This window comes from Pinus tabuliformis, chromosome 3_2, assembly GCF_031772625.1.
Source record: "Pinus tabuliformis cultivar Carrire ecotype Pingquan chromosome 3_2, CPIR1, whole genome shotgun sequence".
Taxonomy (NCBI): domain Eukaryota; kingdom Viridiplantae; phylum Streptophyta; class Pinopsida; order Pinales; family Pinaceae; genus Pinus; species Pinus tabuliformis.
The window spans coordinates 393,523,266-393,546,226 of NC_142302.1; the positions used below are offsets into that span (position 1 = coordinate 393,523,266).

The window sequence follows — 22,961 nt, forward strand, 5'->3', positions numbered from 1 at the left end:
TTATAAATCTAATGGATTACTAATATTATAAACCCAAGGGATTAATGTTATAAATCTTGAGGATTAATACCATAAACCCAATAGATTATTAATATTATAAAATCAATGGATTAATAAACCCAAGGAATTAATATTAAAAACTTAAGGGATTATTACTATTAATAAACGTGAGGGATTGATTAACCCAAGGGAAAAAAAATATTATAAACTAAAGGGATTAATAAACCAAGGAATTATAAATATTATAAACTTAAGGGATAAATAAACCTAAGTGATTAATATTGAAAACCCAAGGGATTAATATTATAAACCCTCAAAATTAATAGTATAAACCGAGGGGATTAAGAAAACCTAGGGATTTTTAATATTGTAAATCCAAGTGATTAATAAAATCAAGGGATTATTAATATTATAAACAAGGGGAAAAATATTATAAGCCTAAGCGATTAATATTAAACCCAAGGGATAAATGTTAAACCATAGGATTATTATTATAAACCTAAGGGATTATAAACATTAGGATTACGATTACAAACTAAAGATACTACAAACCATAGCATTAATATTGTAAGTCGCATTATTATAAACCCCAATATTCATATTATAAACCCAAATGATTAAAACCCAAAGAACTATTGAGATTATAAACCTGAGGTATTATAAACATTGCCACAATGAGAATTAGATTGACTAATATTTTAAACATGGATTAATATTATAAACCATATATTAAATGTTAATATTATAAACCTAATATTAAAAATCCCTATTATTATCAACCTAACATCAAACCCCAATTTTGTAATGTAACAATGCGACATTGAAAAAATCACAATGTAGTGTGAAAATATGACAATGATTGGTTGATTGATCATCGTATAGAGAAAATGTTTATCATAATCTGATGTTGGATATAATTTTGTACCATTCCAACGTCACATTATTAAACCATAATATAAAAACCTCACATTATAAAACCCTAAAATTCACATTTTATATCAATGAGTTACCGTTTAATATTATAAAACCATGCGAATAATAAACCCAAGGCATTATCAATATTTTCAATTCATGGGATTAAAAGACCCTTGAGATTAAGGTTGCAATGTGACATTGAATAAATTGCAATGTAATGCAAAATTGTGATAATGGTTGCTAGATTGTTTATCTCACTAAGACAAAGTTTTTCACAATGTGATGTTTGACAAGCATTAAACTCCACAGATTAATATTATAAATCAAAGGAATTATAAATCAAGGGAATAATATTAAAAACATAGTATTAAACCCAAGGGATTAATAAACTCAAGAGATGAATATGCAAGGGATTAATATTAAACTCGAGGGATAAATAAGCCAAAGGGAAATAACATTAAACCCAAGGGATAAATATTAATCTCAAAATTTGAAGTTGAATTAAGTTCAATGTAATGTTGCAATGCAACATTGAATAAATTGCAATATCATGTAAAATTGCGACAACAATTGTGAGATTGATTGTCGCATTGAGACAATGTTTGTTTCCATGTGACAGTGCGACAAGTATTAAACAAAAGGGATTAATATTATAAACCCCGCGGATTATAAATCCAAGGAAATAATATTAAACTATAAGATTAATATTGAAGACCTAAGATGAAAAATGCATAACATTATAAATGCGATATTAAATTCGAGTTGTGTAATGTGACAATGTGATGTTGAATAATAAACCAAAAGAATTAATAAACCCAAGGGATTATTCATATTTAAACCCAAGTGATTATTTATATTATAAATATAAGGGATTAACAAACCCAAGGAATTAATATTAAAAACCCAAAGGATCAATAATATAAACCCTTAAGATTTATATTATAAACCTAATAGATTATTATGTTATAAACCTAATAGATTAACATAAAAAATGTATTAATATTAAATACCCAAGGGATTATTAATATTAATAAACCCAAAGGACTAATAAACTCAAGGATTAATATTATAAACCCAAAAGATTAATAATATTAAAAAAGCAAGGGATTACTATTATAAACCCTAGGGATTAATTGTATAAAAATAGGGGATTAATAAACCCTAGGGATTCTTAATATTGTAAACCTACGAGATTAATAAAATCAAGGGATTATTAATATTATAAATGCAAGGAATATACACAACAACATTAATATTTTAAAACCAAGGGATTATAAACATTGCCACAATGATTGTGAGATTGATTAATATTTTAAACCTTAGGATTAATATTATAAACCATATATTAAACCTTAATATTATAAAACCAATATTTAAAAGTCATAATACTATAAATAAATATTAAAAAACCCTAATATCATAAATGGTATATTATACCCCAATTTTGTAACGTAAAAATGTGACGTTGAATAAATTACAATGTAGTGTGACAATGCGACGATGATTTCCTGATTGATTATCGTATTGAGATGATGTTTGTCGTAATGCAATGTTGAATATATTTTTATACCATTCCAATGTCACAATACTAAACCCTAATATAAAACCTTGACATTATAAAACCATAACATTTACATTTGATATTAATTAGTTAAGGATTAATATTATCAACCCTTGGGATTAATATTATAAAACCATATGATTAATAAACTGAAGGGATTATTAATATTTTAAACCAAAGTAATTAATAGAGTATTGAGATTAATGTCACAATGTGATGTTGAATAAGTTACAATGTAATGTAACATTGTGACAATGATTGCTAGATTGGTTGTCTCATTAAGACAATGTTTGTCGCAATGTGACATTGCAACAAAAATTAAACCCGGGGGATTAACATTATAAACCAAAAGAATTATAAAATCCAAGTGAATAATATTATGCCCCACGATTAAGATTAAGATCCTAATATCAAACCCAAGGGATTAATAAACCTAAGATAATATTAATATTATAAACTCATAGGATTAATAAACCCAATAGATGAATATTATTAATGCAAGGGATTAATATTAAACCCCATATTAAACCTTAATATTATCTACCCTATATTAAACCTTATATTATAAACTGAAAATTAAAAATCCCTAATATCATAATGCGATGTTGGATAGACTTTTGTATTATTCCTACGTCAGAGTACTAAATCCTAATATAAAACTCTCACATTATAAAACCCTAACATTTACCTTTTATGTTAATTAGTCGAAGATTATTATTATGTACCCTTGGGATTAATATTATAAAACCATGGGATTAACAAACACAAGGGATTATTAATATATTAAACCCAACAGATTAGTATACCCTTGGGATTAATGTCAGAGTGAGATGGTGAATAAATTGCAATGTAATGTAGCATTGCGACAGTGATTGCTAGATTGATTGTCTCATTAAGATAATGTTTATCACAATGTAATGTTGTGACAAACATTAAACCCAAGGGATTAATATTATAAACCAAAGGAATTATAAATCCAAGGGAATAATATTAAACCATAGGATTAATATTAAAAACCTAATATTAAACCCATGGGATTATTAATATTGTAAACCCATAAGACTAATAAACCCAAGAGATGAATATTATAAACGCAAGGGATTAATATTGATCCTGGGGTATTAATAAACCCAAAGGATTAATATTAAAGTAAGGGGATAAATATTAATGCGTAATGTGTCATTGAATAAATTGTCATGTAATGTAATATTGCGACATTGATTGTTAGATTGATTGTCACATTCAGACAATGTTTTTAGCAATGCAATGTTGTGACAAAAATTAAACCCAAGGAATTAATGTTATAAATCCCAAGCATTATAAATCCAAGGGAATAATATTAATTTGTAGAATTAATATTTAGTACCTAATATTGTCCATGCGTTTTAGATAGATAGTGATGTGAAGTTACTAGTTCAATTCCCTGCCCCGAAAGGTGATATATTGGACATGATGAATATTTAGTCCTTCCAAGCTTACAAAAAAATATTGAAGACCTAATATATAAACCCAATATTAAATTTGAATTTTGTAACATAACAATACGATATTGAATAAATTACAAAGCAATGTAAAATTGCAACAATGGTTGTGAGATTGATTGTCATATTGAGAGAATGTTTGTCACAATATGATGTTTGATAGATTTTTTCACCATTCCAACGTCACAGTATTAAACCTAATATGAAATCCTAACATTATAAAACCTAATAGAATAACCCCAATAGAATAAATTGCAATGCAATGTAAAATTGTAATAATGAATTTCATATTGATTGTCATATTGACAAAATGTTTGTCACAATGTGACATTTGATAGATTTTTGTACCATTCCAATGTCACAATATTAAACCCTAATACAAAACCCTAACATTATTAAAGGCAATAAAATAAACCCTAAGCTTATTATTATAAACCTTAATATTGGTATTATAAACACTACTACTATAAACCCTATGTTCGATATATTAAACCCTAGGATTGATATTATAAAACCTAGGATTAGTAGTGTCAACCCTAGCCATCCACTATAAGTCCCCATCATCAACCATGACCATCCACTTGTTCAACTATAGGTCACGTATAGATAGACCATGATTCCTTAGGTAAGTATGATTCACCAAGGTAGTTGCGTTCACTATTATTAAATATGATTCACATGTTGACTATAGTTGACCAAGTCCACAATGGTCAACCATAGTTAACATGTTTTAATGTATAAATATTATAAACACTAACATAGTTAATCATATTTATCACTTCAGTTTATAGCGTTAATTCCTTTAGTTTATAATATTAATCCCTTGGGTTTACAATATTAATAATCCTTTGAATTTATTAATCTTATAGGTTTATAATATTAATAATCCCTTGAGTTTATAGTATCAATCTCTTGTGTTTATTAATCTCTTGTGTTTATATAATTATTATGTTGGGTTTATTAATCCCTTGGTTTAATATTATTCCCTTTGGTTTATAATATTTATCCCTTCAGTTTATAATATCAATAATCCCTTGGGTTTATAATGTCAATAACCACTTTGGTTTATTAATCCCTTTGATTTAATATTATTCCCTTGGGTTGATAATATTAATCATTCGACTTTAAAGTTAATAACGTGTTAGGTTTATAAAATTATTTTGTTGATTTTATTAATACTTTGGGCTTAATATTATTCTCTTGGGTCTAAAATATTAATTCATTTGATTTATAATATTAATAATCCCTTGAGTTTATAACATTAATTCCTTGGGTTTATTAATCTATTCAGTTTGATATTATTCCCTTTAATTTCTAATTCCTTGGGTTTATAATATTAATAATTTAGGTTTATTATTCCTTTCAATTTATAATATTAATATCTTAGATTTAGAATATGTTCAACTATTGATATAAAGATATATCATTGACACTTTAAATCATATAATTAGAGTCAATAAAATTTTAAATTTTAAATTTTAAATTTTAAATTTTAAATTTTTATTATTAATAATTATATTAAAAATTAATATTATTTATATTATTTATTAATATTAATATTAATATTAATAATATTAAACTCAATATTATAAAATTTAGTATTAAAACCAAACATTATAAACCCAAATATCAATCTTAACCTTATAAACCTTATATATATTAATATATGAATTCATAATTATTAATCTATTATTATAAAAATAAATAATATTATCAAGATAATAAAATATTATTAATTAAAATATTATTAAGATATTAAACTCTTCTTAATATTATTTAAATAAATATTATTAACGTATTAATAATATTATATATATGTAATATATTAATAACCTATTTCTCCATTTAAAAAAATAAATATATCAAAACATTATTAATTATAATATATATATATATATATATATATATGTTATTTTCAAAAAAAAATATATTGATTATTAATGATATAGGTTTCTTGGGGTGTCAATTGAGAAATATACACAAACCCAACGGTTGAACAAATGTTGTTCAACCAAAACAAATTGTTATTGAACAAACACTCTTAAATTTTTTTAATCCATTACCAACTTGAAAACGGGTATGGGAGATTTTAGTTAGAGCCGTCATGCATAAACTTTATGGATCATATTCTAAACACAAGTTACATTCCTTAGTAAATTTAGGTTTTTATTGTAATTTGAAGAAAATTTAAAATTTCTCTTTGTATCTCGTATTTATTTTCATGTTTTTTAATTAACTTTAAAATACATCTATTTGCTTTTGCACATTTTATAACTAACATTCAAATTTTATTTATTTATTTCGAAATAATTAATATTAAAAACAAATACATGCGAGAATACAAAAATTTCAATACCCTAAAACAAGGTCAACAATATATCTGTAAGCAATATACAAAATCATTAAAACCTAGTTGATTTATAATACCATAATATGATATTTAAAGTAGTTCATTGTCATGTTAGTTACACTTATTAGTCCTTGCCTTTAGGCATGAACTATAGTAATCGAAAGTAAAGAATATAGCATTATTTGAGCTGCTTTTGTTCCCCGCTCATTAGCTATAAACAAAGTTTTGAGAGAGATGTTGATTTTTCATGTTATTTGGCCTCTTCCCAAAAACCCGAAGCTAGAGACCAAAAACCAAAGCTAATCCGAAGCGAAGCGAAAACAATAGGAAAAGAGGCCAAAAACCAAAGCTAATCCGAAGCGAAGCAAAAACAATAGGTTATATTTTTGTTTGTTTGATATTTTCAAATTTTTAGTCCCTGCAAACTAATGTTAGCATTATTGGAGAGCATTAAATGTTATCTCAGCATTTAGGAACACCCTGGTATATACCAACATATAAGCACAGTAGGGACTTGCTGCAACACATGGTGATTGCACCCCACATCTATATTGCATGCAAGTGCATGTTTGTCTAGTGGCAAATGCATGTTTGTCCAGTGGCAAAGGCAGGTTTCGGTGTGACGGTGAATCACAGGAAGGGCACACAGCCTGCAACAAAACACAGCTTGCAACAACCCTGAGGCACATTAAGGTCAGTTCACCGAATTGACATGGCGAATCGACACAGTCACGGCGTTGTTGTTGGCGAGCTGTGAGTTTCCCTATTTGCAGCCTCCGTCGTAACTTCCGTCTGTCCAGCAGAAGCGTAACTTGCATCTGTCCAGGCAGAAGAGGAGGTTTCTATCGCCTTTTGTAATGAAGACATGTCTGGGAGCATGCTGAATTACATTTCAGAACGCCACGGCTCCCCTTCCATCCATATAGGCCTGGGTTTATTCAGTTAAGGATTGCTTGATTTATGGAGCTGCCAGCCTTGCCATGCCCGCAACAATATTCCATAGGCAACAATATTTCATAGGCGAATAAAGGAAGGAAATACTTACTAGCGCAAAAGGCCATGAGGTTGAACGGCGAGGAAAATCCTTAAGGCTGCTCAATCCTTATTTCAAGGCACAACTTCTTCCTCATTCATTGGGATTAGGCAGTATGCTCCTTTCGCTTCCTTGCTCTACTTATCCTCACTTTGCCTTTGTTAATCTGAGCGGAGTGTGTATAGATATATTCTTTGTAGAGAGCATAATGGATTCAGGGTGGTATTTGCTACTGTCTCCGATCCCTTCTGTCATTTCTTCACTTCTATTTCCTGTCGTTGTAGCTTCGAACCTTAATGCATGTCTCTCTCTTTTCTCGGGGGCAAATTGTTTCATTGAGGATCGATCCGAGCGGAAGCCCACCTCCATTGCCTGACTAGCATTCATAAGAGAACCTGGCGCGTATATAATACGGTGTCTTCGTTCCACATCTTTCTATATTAGGCAAAATACATAAGCAAGGTTTGGTAGCAAGGTCTGGTTCTCTCTATCACATCTACTAGAGACGAGACGAATGAATGGTTCCTGGGATTCTGAAAACGAGACGAATGAATGGTTCCTGGGATTCTGAAAACGAGACGAATGAATAGTTCCGGTCCCTGTATAACAAGATAACTCACAAGGGTGATCAGGTATCGACTTGTAAGCACATTCATGCCATTCAAGGAAGCTCGGAGAAAAGTACCGCCCTCATCAGCTTTCTCATTATTTTCATGTTCAACAATACCAATAGCATGGTCTCCCCAGTACTCATTTTCTACATATTATTCTTGAGGATGTCTCTTCCTTTGAATGAGCAGGGGTTCCTTTAAACCTGGATTTGAATTCTCCATCCCATTCGCTTAATGAAAGTGTTTGAATGAGCTAAACAAGCTTTCTGTGGGCTGCACGCTTCTTCCTGCCACCAGTCGATTATAATGTTGCAGCCATTGTTGTTGTTCATCAATGGAGACGAAGAGGGACCTTTCTGAAGCAAATCTCTCCACATCCCTGCCACAAAAGAAAGCAAAAATAATTGTGCATCCAGAATGTATGAAAGCAATTAAATCTAGCCATATTAGGCACATAATGATACATTACCTTGCAGTGGCTCCAACGTTCAGACCTACCGCTGAAGCTAGAAAACCAAAACCCAACTGCACACTATCAAAATCCTTAACACGCGCACAGCTTTAACAGAGCGTATCAATGTGCACAGAAATGGCTTATTCATGGTGCCTCCGTTGTTCAAAAAATTCATGGTGGCTTGTTGTTCTGCCCCACGAGCGTACTGATTCGAATGCCTGCCCGTTCCTCAACTTGCCTGGCTTCCTGATTCTGATTGTTACATCAACGCGTGTAATACATGCAGGTGGGTCCTTAGTAGCTGGGTGCATGTGGGTCCTCTGAATGGTCGCCATGGGTTCCAAGTGATATTTATTTTTCTTGGGCATGGTTTAAGCCTCGCATGCTACGTTATGGAGGAGGTGAGGCATGTAGCCCTCACGGGAGGCCCCACATGGTCCATGGACGTCTTTTCATTTTTATTTTTTTAAAGCACTTTACAGACCTTCCTCACGGCACTGTAATAGAGTTGATGGTTTGCGTTTTCGTATCATCCTTTGCCTAGTCATGGGGACCACTGGGATGGTTGATTCCCAGTGAAACCTTTCCCCTAGAAACAAGGTATTGGATATATCTCTTTGTATCTGTTGTTTTCGGAACGTATTTGCGTACTGTGCCATGGAGCATTTGCTTGATTAAAGGAAAATTGGGCTTATGAATTCTCTAATAGAATTTTGACAGTAGTCATGAGTTATATTGTTGCAGGGATTTAAATATGTTGAGTTTGCTATTTTCTGTGTGCTGGAATTGGAATTTGCATTCTGCATGTTTGTGGGATTCAAGTGGTTTCATGCCCATATGGTGCAGGTGGGGCGAAAAATTGACCTGGTCTATGGTGGGGGAGCGTGGGGCTCATGTGATTGGTCTCTTGGACTGTTCATGATGGTGGCTGCGATGTTCTTGGGTAAGAGATAAATTGCTTGTTGGGTTTGGTTCTTCTGATATTTCTGCCCCTTCATAAGAAGGGGCCTATGGCTATCTAGATCATTACAACGTTATTTGTTTCAATTCTGGTTCCTAGGAGTGAAATTAATTTTTACAATAGCAATGATGTTGTTGAACTGACAAAAATTGGCATCTCCTGTAATGACGAGATAATGTGGTTATCTGTGTTTACTTCGTTTTCAATAATTAATTTATTCCATCAACCCTAAACATATCACCGTTTGTTCTGGCAGGGTTATTCCAACCGCATTAATCCCTCACGAGGTACCATTGACTTCTATGCTGTATTTACAGTACAACATAATGATTCTTTTTACTTGCATGTTTTTCTCTTCCCCATTTCTTTCACTTTTTTGCAAAATTTGGGGTAGTTTAACCATACACATAACAGTGCAGTGTTCTTTACAACGATCTTGAATACTTTCAATATAATTAGTACACAATTGGAGAATGTTCAAATGCAATTTAATATCATGTTACAGTGTCTTCTTCCCAATTTATATGTTTACATTTCCTTGTAGTCTTTCTGCCCTTACGAATGTTATGTTTTTAGGATTGCAAAAGGCTGAGAGTCTAACAATCTGGAGGCTATATTCTTTACATTTGCCTGGGTTATGGTTTAATTAAAAGTGAAAGCATAGGAAATGCAAGTTGGTTAGGGGTTTCAGAAACTTGGTGGCAAATTAATGTTTTTGAGGAATAGAAAGTCAATGCAACTTCCACGTTGAAGTCTAGTGTAGATGCAGTAATAAAAAAGAGCCTCTTAGGACCTCTCAAGATGGGATGCAGAGGAAATACTTCAAACCAAAATCAGATATCTAATCCTTATTCAGGCCCAAGTTTACTCTCATTCGGTAACTAAAATAGTTATAGAAGCTTAGTAATTCGTCTTGAAAATTGTAATTCTGCATTTAGATAGCATTACGACGAAGCCCAACGTCTTAAAAATCTAACCCCGATGTTCATTAAGGAGTTCAGAAAGAAAGTGCCACAGCGTTTGCAGAACGTCCATGGACACTGGTTATGCCGAGATAGAGATGCGAAAGGGGTTTCTTCATACCAACATTTTATTCCATATCCATTCAATCTGTAGCCTGATTTGTATAAAATTGAGAGTATAAACTCTGTCATGCATACACTGATGCCAATTATTGCAAATATATAGTGATGAATTTGCTGCAAAAGTTCATAAATATTGATACACTTTTGGCAAGTTTGGCTCGGTATTTTAGCAGGGTGTGCTTATAATTATGATTCCTCTTTCGTCTAGATCTCACTTGAAGTGCCATCTGGTGGTTTGTTTTTGTAACAGATATCTAGGGAGACAGTTAGTGAAGTGAAAACTGTTGTAGACATGCACGAGAGGAAGGCAGAAATGGCACGTCAAGCAGATGCTTTCATTGCTCTACCAGGTGTGTGTTTTTAATATAAGTCTTAAGGAATTTTTGATGAACAATTATCGATAGCACATGTGGAATTTTACGAATTCCATCCAAGATTCTTGAAGTTCAGATTAGTCCTGGTTTAATCACAGAGAGTTGTTAATAAGGTAGTGTTGTTTCAACCTACTGCTGATTGTAGGTGGTTATGGAACAATGGAAGAGCTCTTAGAGATGATCACATGGTCACAGCTTGGCATTCATGAGAAGCCGGTATCTATCCATAATAATAATCGAATCTTCCCTAATTTGCTTGCATGAATTTTCCATTGTAGGCAGTGGAATAAAGGGTTAGATGGTTTGAAATATTAAAGTACATAAGTTTTCACAGCTGTATATAATATATATAATATATGAACTGTGTGAATTTGCAGGAAATGTCCAACGTTTTGGTTAGGTGGTCACTTCACCATCATCAGGGACTTAAGAAGCTGTATAATGACGTTGGACGTTTCCTGCAAATTCACACAATTCATATCGGAAATAATATTCCATAATCAAAGGCTAATTCCAAGCTGAATACCTATTGCATGCTTAAAGGAACTTATAAGCAGAATGGCATCCTATGTACTTGATGAAAATAGTAGCTTGGATTTGTTTTCTAGGTGGGTCTCCTGAATGTTGATGGATGCTACAATTCCTTGCTTGCCTTGTTCGATAAAGGTGTGGAAGAAGGATTTATCAAGCCCGCGGCGCATATTGTTGTTTCTGCAAAGAATGGAAGTAAGGCCTTATACCAGTTTCGTCATTGTTCAAATGATCTGATATTAAAGAATTTTCTCTCTGTTTTTTATTTTCGAGTTCTAGATTGATGAGGCTAAGCTCTAATAATAAAACTGGATCAACTCTCAGAGAGGGTTTATAGTTTTGTTGTTGCTGCTTTATATTTTGAGAGAAAAATTTCGGGTTAATAATGATCTGTGATTCCATTGATGAGCAACAACAACGGTTGCAACATTATAATCGACTGGTGGCAGGAAGAAGCCTGCAGCCATCTGCTGTCACTGTTTCTGCTGGTTTTCCAATTATTGGCTTACCCAATTCAAATGATTGTGCAGTGCCAACCGCAGGAAATGGCACTGGAATGATGTGTGGACTTGGCAGAGGAATGGCATTGCCAAGGCCAGGATTTATAACTACAATTTCTGATGGGCACAATGTTGTTACCATTTAGCTGTAACTTAAGCAGATAATACCTTTAAAGTTAAAGTGGAATCTGTAAGTGTTGCTCTCTTTGATATCTCTAGAACTTGCCTTCCATTTCTGTAGGTTGAAGTTTAATATTCAAGGCAGACTTGTGATAATTCACAATTGTTTTTGTTTATGCTTGGGTTTACAGACCAGTCAAAAGCAACGACAGATGCTTATGCAAGAGCTTCCACTTCAAGCCAGCCAGAATAATGGTTAGACAACCTCTTCATTCAATGGCTTGAACACTACCTACTCTAATTAGATGGTTTCTTCAACAAATCAGAGTTTTTCTAGTCAACATCATCTTCAGAATCCTCAGCAGTAGAAAGGGCATAGTAACCAGCAATATCCTCAACCTCAAACTCAAAACCATAATCAAGCCTATGTGCATGTAGTTCGCCAACTGCATCAGCAGCACGACCAACAACATCAACAGCAACAGAACCGGTATCTTCAATCACAACAGCAATTTCCTGCAAGCAGTTCTCAGTTATCTCCATTGACACAGTCACAACCATATCCTTTTTCAACTACGTATTAAGCATTGCTCCTCGAATATTTATCATGTTATAGATTATAATTTATGCCCCATCTTGCATATGTGAAGCTATCTGAAATGCATTTCTATTTGTTGCATGTATATGAATGGATCCCAGACCTGAAGTACTGCAATCGACTGTAGTGCAGGGAATAGGCCACAAAGCCAAAATCAATATCTATCTACTACTACATAAACAACCTCTTGTACTCCAGTCAATGTTTTGGCATTGACAAGGAAAGGCATGTACAAATTTATATAAACAAAGTCAAGGATTCACTGAATATCTTAGACATATTATAAGACTAGACCAAGGCAGGAGATATATTTGCCAAAATGAATTCGGTGTGGAAGACAAGGATTCTATGGGTATTGATTAGCCGATAATAGAATAGAAGCTAAATTAGAACAAATCTTGGCTGCTGGTAATTTCCAAACAACTCAAAAGAGAAATATTTGTTTGATACCATAGAACTGCAGGCTTGAGATTAAAAAAAATTCAAAAATTTATGTGTTTGACACAAGTCAGGCTGTGATTATGTGGCGAAACATAACTGATTTGACCCAACTTCTACAACATTCAGTAGCCATATTTTATCAACGAGTTACTGAAATGCATAATTTCATGAATGGTCCAGTCTCTGTATTTAATGGGAATTAGGTTCCTATGTGGGTATTGAAAAAACACAGATGAAAATTATCTGAACTCTGACATCAGTCTGAAAACCATTCCAATCAAAATGCAGAATGCTACAACTGGAAGTTACCCTTCTAAGTCCAACAAAAGTTGGCAAATGTTTTCTTGCAAACAAAATATTAAACTGCAATGTAAAGAGAACTGTAAAGTTTAAACATTCTGCGATCCTTATTCAAAACCATTATTTTGTAAAGCAGATGCTATCTACCACATATGCTTTTGAACAGTGCTCCCATCCTAATACATATGCAGTAAGGAAATGCTTGTTCAGATCTACGCTGCAAGTGTAGTATACATTGCCCTTCTCTTTTAATCTCATTCAACTTTTTTTCACCCCTTACTTTTCCTGTTAACTATAAAACTTACCTTCTAAACATTGGCTTTTTACTTCTTTTCATTTAATTTCTATTTGGTTACCCATCCACTTTATTTTCTTTTCTACTTTATTACTCAACCTCTTATTTTTAGGTTGCAATAATAAGCCTTTCTTTTTCTGTAACTCGAATGTTTTTTTTAAACAGATTTCTAATCTTTAGCCGACCCTTTAACCCTCATATTCACACTTTTACCTATGAAACCCATAAATCTAAGCTGATATTTCCATTTATTTGATTGTACCTGTTCCTCTGCATATTTTGATATCTTTAACTGTACTGTATCGACACACAAGTTTATTCCTGTTTTTATGATGATGGATGATGGGTTACACCTGAAACATCAGTGTTCATGATTACACACTATTTCTTCCTTGAAATCTGTTCATGTTATACTCTATAGTATAGATGTGAAGTACACCTGATAAATATCAAATGTAGTCTATATTATTACAGGGATGGTGGATTAAATGTGGAGCAATACTCAGCTAATGTACCAAATAACTGTCAAACACAACCTTTGTTATTAGAATGACTGTAGTTCAGATGGGAACTTGGACAGTAATTTTTGCACATTGCAGTCATCTCTCGATTTTTATAAGATCTTATTTCAAAAGTTCCATGGACACTTTCTTGTGCTGAGATATGTCTTTATATGAAGTTTTTTCATGTTAGCATTTCAAACCTCTGTAAGAAGGATTTTGGCTTTGGCGTATTGTTTTTTGATAAATATGGAGTCTCTTTATTCTTTGTAAGACTAATTTCTCCATATTTTAATATTGACTTTCCATTTTGTTTTCCAGTACTGGATTCTTCTTTGCAGTTAAGGAGGTTTCTCTTGTAGAGCAAGGTCTTGGTGCAAAACAGTGCATTTCTCAGCTGGAACAGGTAAGGCACAGCTATGTAATTGAACATAATAAAGGAAGCCAATATTGATATTAATTTCCTAATTGATTCAAGAGAGGAAGCTTCTTGTGATTATGTATGTCATGGCATCCTTTATTCATGTACGATGGCATACATTTCCAGTTTTGGCTTATCAATATCCACTTTTACATTATTTAGGCAACATGAGTTTTTTCTCAGTGGAAGTTTCCAATGGCAAGGCCATCTGAGTTGCAAATACTATATATTCTGAAGTCTGTCTATGCTTCATCATTATCGAAGTAGTTCCTAGGATTATCTGACAATGCTTTTTTGGGTTGTGCTTGATGATCTGCTTTGTCTATCTCAAAATTCAAGGTTTAAGATGCTTTAAATATTGCAGGCAGTGGGGATCTTTGATAAGTATTCACATGTACACTTCATTGTGTTTCATGCAGGAATCTGGTGTTACATTGATATTGTCCTTCGTTTTGGAGTTTTCATATCCTTTGCTGGGATAGGAGCATCTTCAGGGATACAGCCTATGTCAGCTGGACTTACTCTGTTGCAGGGGACGAACAGTGTGCAGTTGGGTTCTGGTTTGGTAGCTCCATCGGTAGGTCTAAACGTTGGAGCCACTGCAAGGTAATGTATCATTATGTGCCTAATATGGCTAGATTATGTATCTCTGTCTCCATTGATGAGCAACAACAATGGTTGCAACATTATAATCGACTGGTGGCAGGAAGAAGCCTGTAACCATCTGCTGTCACTGTTTCTGATGGTTTTCCAATCATTGGCTTACCTAATTCAAATGATTGTGTAGTGCCAAGCACAGGAAATGGCACTGGAATGATGTGTGGACTTCGCAGAGGAATGGCATTGCCAGGATTAGGATCAGCAAGAATTCCTGGGATGGTTTCTTCAGGAATTAGTAACATGCTTTCTTCTAATGGTCTTGAGTTGCTTGTCAGTGGTCTAGCTCCTTCTGGAACCATGCATGTTCCAGGAAGTATGATTCAAAGGCCAAGAGATGTGCAGATGTTTTAGGTAACCTCCTATATTTCACCAGTCTTTCCTTGACAAAAAAATCTTTATAATGTTTTCTCAGCCCTGGAACGTATTGTCTACCATCATGAGCATGTTGGAGGATAATGCTACTGCAATTTTAATGGAGACTGGGTACTTGAGTTCCTTGCTCAGCTGTTATGTCGTTCAAGTTTGCCAGTAAGAAAAGTGAGTTACATGGGTTCTAGCATTATTTTTTCCTATGTAGAATATGGCCATGTTGATTGTTTTGTGCATCTATCATTCATTATACTGTTGTCATACTTTATCCAATTACTTCCCTATAAGTTTTGATATTCTGGGAGCCTAGTGAGAACAATCACATTGGCATTTGACTATAGGATTTACATTTTCTGTACCTTATTATTTCCGAGGAATAACTTACACCAATATACATCTCTGTCTTGGCAGGGTGAAGATTTGAAGAAGCAAATCGGGGCTGCAGCATACATTGAATGCAGTTCTAAAACACAACAGGTATGCCCATGGAGAGAGATTTTGCAGGTATATCAAGGGAAAAACGCATTAATTTTAAATGACAAATACATATAAATTTGCAACATCATTAAAAAGAATGGGGATAGTGGCATTTTTCCTAAGGTAATTGACCTAATATGTCTCAAAGCTTGAGGTACTAAGTTGGTCAGAGGGGAAGTTATAGTTTCTTTTGTAGAACTTTTCTGACAGTTGATTTAGTGGGAATCACAACCTTCTTAGCACAGATCAGATAGACCAAATAGTCCTGTCAATTTAATAGTACCAAAAAGAACTCAAATCATGCTCTGTGTTTGTTGTGGGCCTAGTGGGTCATCTTTAGGTGCATGTAATCATTATCTGCAGGCCTATTTTGAAATCAAGCCCTAGGATTGTATTGAAGTGCATGCAACTACTCGTTGAACGCAATGTAGAAAATTGTTATTCTCTCCCTTTCTGTTACAGATTAGCCTGGGGTGTTTAGTTGAATGCCATTTTCTATGGCTGTCTCGAAGTCGTTCCTTTCCTGTAATCTAATTACATGTGCCTTGTTGTTTGTATTAAATTCTCGTTGACAACCTTTTTATCAGTTTCCATCCATTCGAGTACACTCCTAGATCAGATTGACATTGGTTTCTATTTTCAAATCTCCTGAAGATATTCTGGTTTTACCTTTATTGCAGAATGTTAAGGCTGTTTTTGATGCCGCAATTAAGGTGGTTCTTCAACCACCAAAGCAAAAGAAACGCAGAAAGAAGCAAAGAACATGCTTTATTCTTTAAGGGCTTTATCTATCTTTGGCATCTGCAGAACTTTAAAGTGCATTATTTAATCAAAGGCTGGCATAATATTTCCCACGTACTTATGATTTGTTACTCTATGTTCAGTATATTGAATTTATTGTAAAGCCAGATGCTCTGGCAAAAGGTCCTGGTTTTTTTCATTTTATATCATTGCCTGCTGTGGTAATGGAGGACTGTTTTGAAATGTAATGAAAGTTGGGTGTACATGCATAGGATACTATGATGAGAGCGGTCAAATATTTTTTTGACCATGTAAGGTCTCAATTGCAGTTGAAGTCATACTGCTAAGAATCATGTTCAAGGCATGGAGGTGCTGTGCTCTTTGCCCTGTCAGAAAGCCATGTAATTTTTTATTACTGAGTTTGTCTGTATTGTCTTAATATGCAAGATTTACTTTAGTATATAAAAACCTACAGTTTCCAATTTCTATTGTTAAAGAAGTTGGTCATCATGTGCATCAAGCTCTTAGAATCTGTGCATCAATCTCTTAGAATCTGTGATTTTGTCCAACTGCATCACTTCATGTCAGCTTCTTGCTATTAATTAAAATAGCTATATTTTGAACATGAAATTTAATGACTAAAAGCCTCAAGGTGTTAAAAAATCGTTTTCTCTGAACATGAAATTTAATGAATGAAAGGCCCTAGTGCCCAAAATGTTTAATGTTCAACTGCTTGTTGCTAAAATGGCTATATTTTGAACATGACATTTAATGAATGAAAGGCACGAGTGCCCAAAATGTTTGTTTATTTTTTAAACAAGTGCTCCTAGATTTGCATGTATTCATCTAAAATACAACACACAAATTCAAAATATTAGCCAACTGAAAGCTTAAAAGGTAAGCTTTTACAACACAGAAATTCAAAATGTTAGCCAACTGATGCTTGTGTTCATTGACACTGTAAAATACATTTTACTGCTTTTATCTAAGCCTTCATAGTTTCTATGAATTTTTTTATAGTTTTAAAATTATATATTATTAAAAAAAGGGATGGAAAGTGTTATCCTACAAGCTGATGGGGAAGATGACCAGGGAGCAAAAGAATAAGTCTAAATAAAAACTTGCTATAACCAGTCTCCTTGGTATAAAGACATAGCCCATTTGCTCATTGCAGGCCTTTGCCCACAAGGGCTTTACAAATCCCAGAGAATCTCTTTGAAGCTCCAGGCTGCTACGTATTGCGCTGTAGGGTCTTTGAAGCTCCAGGCTGCTACGTATTGCGCTGTAGGGACTGAGCGCGCTATAGGGACTGAGCTTCACTGGTATTGCCATGATGACTTTCCCATGCTGTATGCCATTAGACATCCAATTTTCCAGGCACCATATATTCCTGGAGAGCATCCGCAGGTGTGCAAGCTGTTATAATTTCATCCAGTACAAGTGCAATCTAGTGCCATGGGCTCTACCCAATACATTGAAGGTTTTATTTATACATGTTTTGCTTTGAGTCACATTTAACTCCTTTGCATATATTTTGATTTGTTTTTACATAACTCCGGGTGAAAAGAAAGCTCTCTGTGCACTCCTACTGGCTCCGTCGCGCCAGGGCAGAAAGAATCCTACCCCACTCAACGCAGGGACTTGCTGCCTCGCAGCTTCCCTTGTTTAAAATAAAAATCAATACCCTAAAATAATGTCAATTATTATTGCTATAATTGACATATTAAATCATTATATCGTAACCGCTTCAATTTCTCTTTATATCATATATCATAACCACTATACCATATGCACTATATCATAGGGATCCATTAGATCATAGCTACTTCAATTTCTCTTCCATTTGATAACTGAGTGATGACGTGTATTTCAACAAAAGGTCATCATTGATGCAAGATACATTAAAAACACCACAAACAATTTAGACATAGAACCAAATCTAACTTTTTCAATCCAACATTGTAGCAACGACTGTAATGATAAGTTCATCTAGACAGGAATATATATTATATGGACACAACCCAAGCTGATTGTTTCCATTCTGAACTCTAATATCATTTACCATGAACCCTAGAAAGGAATATATATTATATGGACACAGCCCAAGCTGATTGTTTCCATTATGAACTCTAATTTGATTTACCGTGAACCCAGTTTGATTGGCATTGAATGAAACTATACCTAAACTATATGAAATACATCAAACTGTTGAGAAAAAATCAATTAAGCATATTCAGTAAATAACAACTGACTTTTTGAAATATTGATCACAGTTTGTATCGCCATTTAACTGTTGGAATGATTTCTCTAAGGTCGATTTTTTGTTCTCTAAGGCTCCACAGGTAACTCTTTATTCTCTAGTGTGTTTTCTGCAACCATTTCATCTCCAGGATTCCCATTGTGACCACTTTGCTACAATAGTATCTTTCTCCACTGTTCACATATAAGTGGTGTATCCATTTCACATTTCCCTATTGTGAACCCTTTGTTCTCCCTGGATTCCACCATACCCTGCCACTACCTATTTTTTCTCAAAGGAATCCATTATAGCATTTATTTTCATGAAAATAAATTTAAGATTGTAGCAATGTGAGATAGTTCATTGAAGTGAAATCTAAAAGATAAAAGCTCGGTTCTAGAAGAAAGAAATCTAAACAATTCATCAATTCGAAATAATCTAAAACTGATACATAGGGAGTGGGATAAATGTCTTAGCCATTGAGAAAAGTAACTTGAAAAGTTTCATCACCACAAAAGAAATAAATTCCAAATTTGAGATAATGCAAGAACATGTGTGTCACTCAGAAGTGGGCAATGAAGTCGCAGTCATCGCACTATCTATCATACGAATCAAATACAAAATTTATACAAGCCTACATGCAGTGTGAGTTGAAATAGGTAGGCCTATGGGGTAACTAAGGCTAGCTAATTTATTGGATGAACCCACTAGATCAAGCTTGAACTTTAATTGGATGAACCCACTAGATCAAACTTGAATTCTATTTCAACCCTCACTAGAATATTTTAGCTCTCTCAAAAGTGGTTTCCATTATAAAACCCTCCCTACCGAAGGCAAGTTATCTATACCTTATTTCGACCATCATTAGAATATTTTAGCTCTCTCAAAAGTGGTTTCCATCGTAAAACCCTCCCTACCCAAGGCAATTTATCTATACCTCATAGGAACTAATAGATTAATTAAGTTATCTATACCTCATAGGAACTAATAGATTAATTAAATCTTTTGAGAGGTGTATTACAAATCAAATAGAATGGGGTTGGTCTTGCATTGGTGGTGTACACCCAAAAATCCACAAGAGCACTGCTACCTTGGTTGATCACAACATAGAAAGGGTAATGCCCTTTAGTATGGATGGGTCAACCTTTCAGTTACACTATATACCTCGAGAAAACTCCAAGTTTACATGGACATTACACAATCGACATATGTCATTCCCATCATTCCACTCCCATCACCTTTACATTCCTTGAACCAACATCACTTGATATGTGCGTGAGTTAGAACCATCCTTCAATTAATGTCACACGATACAAACTCACTCATACCCAAGGCATGAATCAACCTAACTCTGTGCTTAACTGACCTGTGTGCACATGCTCTTGCTACCATGTTGACCAAACACATGAACCATAATGCGATTTAATCAACATCCACATCCAAATATGGGTTAGAATTTCAAAACAGATCCACCCAATTTACACCTCTGAGCCTGTCTTTACGGTGTCAACCCATAACATTCCTAACTTTGTAAATTTTTAAATTGTGTTTAACAAATCATCCTCTCACAGGTAGTTTTTCCATCCAATTCCATTCCTACCTTCACTCCGAAAGGCATGCCCATGACATATATCTATACCATCATGTGATTTTGTGGCACATGGCCTACAAGTTTTACCTATGACGAGCCATGGTGAGGAAACCCATAAATTCATGCCAAGACTCAAACCAAGGAAACTCAATACTATTAGATAATGCAATATAAACTCAATACTATTAGATAATGCAATATGTGGAGAAGAGAATAGAGAATGAAAAAAGTGGAGAAAATATTACTCTTCCTAATATTATTAAACAATTAAATAGAATTGCATAGGAGACATCAATAATAAATGATTGTAGTGAGACTCGAATAAAATTTAGTTAAACTAAAGTGATCTCAAACTAATTATGACACTTGGATGGATAGTTATGACACCTAACATAAAGTTCTAATTAGATTCTTTAGCACGGCCCCTTAATTACAACCAAAAAAATTTAAATTAAGATGTTTGCAGCTTAAGTCTTAGCTAGGTTTGAAATTTAAAAATAATTGACATCAACTACATTTCCTTTCCTTTTTTCTTTTGTTCCAAATTCTATATCCTCTAAATTATTTCATATTTTCCTTTCTGTTGTAGGTTTCAAATTTCAAATTCTTCATTTGGTGGTGCAACTCTTTCATTGTTCCAGGTGGTCTAAACATGCCCTTTAACTCTTCAAAAATTATTTTGTGTGTTAACGACTACCACACGTAAACTTCTATTGTGTGATTTTCATCATCATATTCTGTTGGAACATAAATCTAGAGTAAAAAATTATCTCTTCAAGACTCTAGTTCATGAAAATATCATTAATGTTTTCATCACCCTTCAGCATTCATTTTTGTAACTTCTATGCATATTTGATCAAAACATCCTGCTGCAAGCCATATTTCAAGTAAATTTGACTCTTCTTCATAGTTGTTTTGTTTACGTTCACATTAAAAGTTAATGGTAAGCTTAAAAATGTCTCCAAAATCATTTTGATTCTTTTCTTTCTACTCTTTAATGAGAAATTTATCTTCTTGCATTTCTTTCTCTATCTTTGTCCCTAGAAATAATGGAAGACAAAATTGAATGAGAAAAAAATAGCAGTCCTTTGGTAAGGAGACCCCGAGGCTTCCCACAACGCTGGAAAATACATTGAATTAACAATAATAAATTACAACCTCGTAAAGATGCATAGGACTAGGATAGAACTAACTCTTAGAAATCAAGAATTAATCCTTAATTGAAGCAAACATCTAAACAAAATCCATTTCTCCATTAGTGTCAAGTTCCCCCCTTCATGGAGAAATGATTGATTTCCAAACCTAGAATCTCTCTAAACAATTCAAATTTTATCATCCCAAGGGGTTTTGTGAAAAAGTCCGTAGCACTTTCACAAGTATTGTAATATTCAATACAAATTTCCTTTGAATGTATCTTTTCTCTAATAAAATGAAAATGGGAATGGGCATGATTTGTCCTTGCATGAAAAATCAGATTATTTTCCAAAATTGATTGAGATCTCGTTGTTGCACTTGATTACTATAGCCTCCTTTTGTTCTTCTCCAACATCTTTAAGAACTCGCCTCAACCAAACAACTTCACAAGTTTCTACACACAAATCTTTGTACTCTGCCTCTGGAGATGATAAAGATACAATAGGTTGCTTCTTGGTGCTCCATGAAACAATCCTCGATCCAATACTAAATGCATAACATGTAGTAGACCTTCTATCATCCAGATCACTGCCCCAAATTGAATCTGAGTAACCTGTCAGCTTAATAGCAAATGAAAGAGTATATTTAAGACCAAAACCAATTGTTTCTTTAAAATACTTGAGTACTTGTTTCGCTACTCTCCAATGGATTTCTAGAAGTCTAGTCGTAAATTGACACAACACACTAAATGAATATGTAATATCAGGTCTAGTGGTAGTAAGATAATTCAATATTCCAATTAGGTGTCTGTACAATGTACCATCAACCTCTTTTGAAACATCCTCGGGATGAAGCTTCAAATTCTATTTCATAGGAACAAAAGGAGCTTTGCATTTTAAGCACTTCTCTGACATACTTACCCTATGAAACAAAAGTCTCAGAAACATATCACACAACTTCAAGACCTAAACAATAATATAACTCACTCAGATATTTCATTTAAAATATTTGTGACATCTACATCTTAATTTCATTAATTAACTTCATTGAATTTCCTGTAATGATCAAGTCATTAACATACAAAAGAATCAACACCACATACCCCTTTCAATCAAATTTGGTATACATATTCATATCACTCTGAATTCTCATAAAACCCCACTTGCAAAGGAAAGAATCTATCTTTTCACACCACAAACTACGTACGTGTTTTAGCCCA

The 22,961-nt window shown here is 33.5% G+C and overlaps 1 pseudogene across 1 annotated transcript; it reads left to right on the plus strand.

The window, feature by feature from the left end:
* The first annotated feature begins 8,797 nt into the window (after positions 1-8,797).
* Positions 8,798-11,964, plus strand: LOC149181057 (cytokinin riboside 5'-monophosphate phosphoribohydrolase LOG7-like; annotated as a pseudogene). Its single transcript, XR_016256713.1, has 6 exons — positions 8,798-8,806; positions 9,150-9,348; positions 9,623-9,653; positions 10,702-10,801; positions 10,971-11,041; positions 11,434-11,964. The product of XR_016256713.1 is annotated as a cytokinin riboside 5'-monophosphate phosphoribohydrolase LOG7-like (transcript).
* Positions 11,965-22,961: the final 10,997 nt, after the last annotated feature.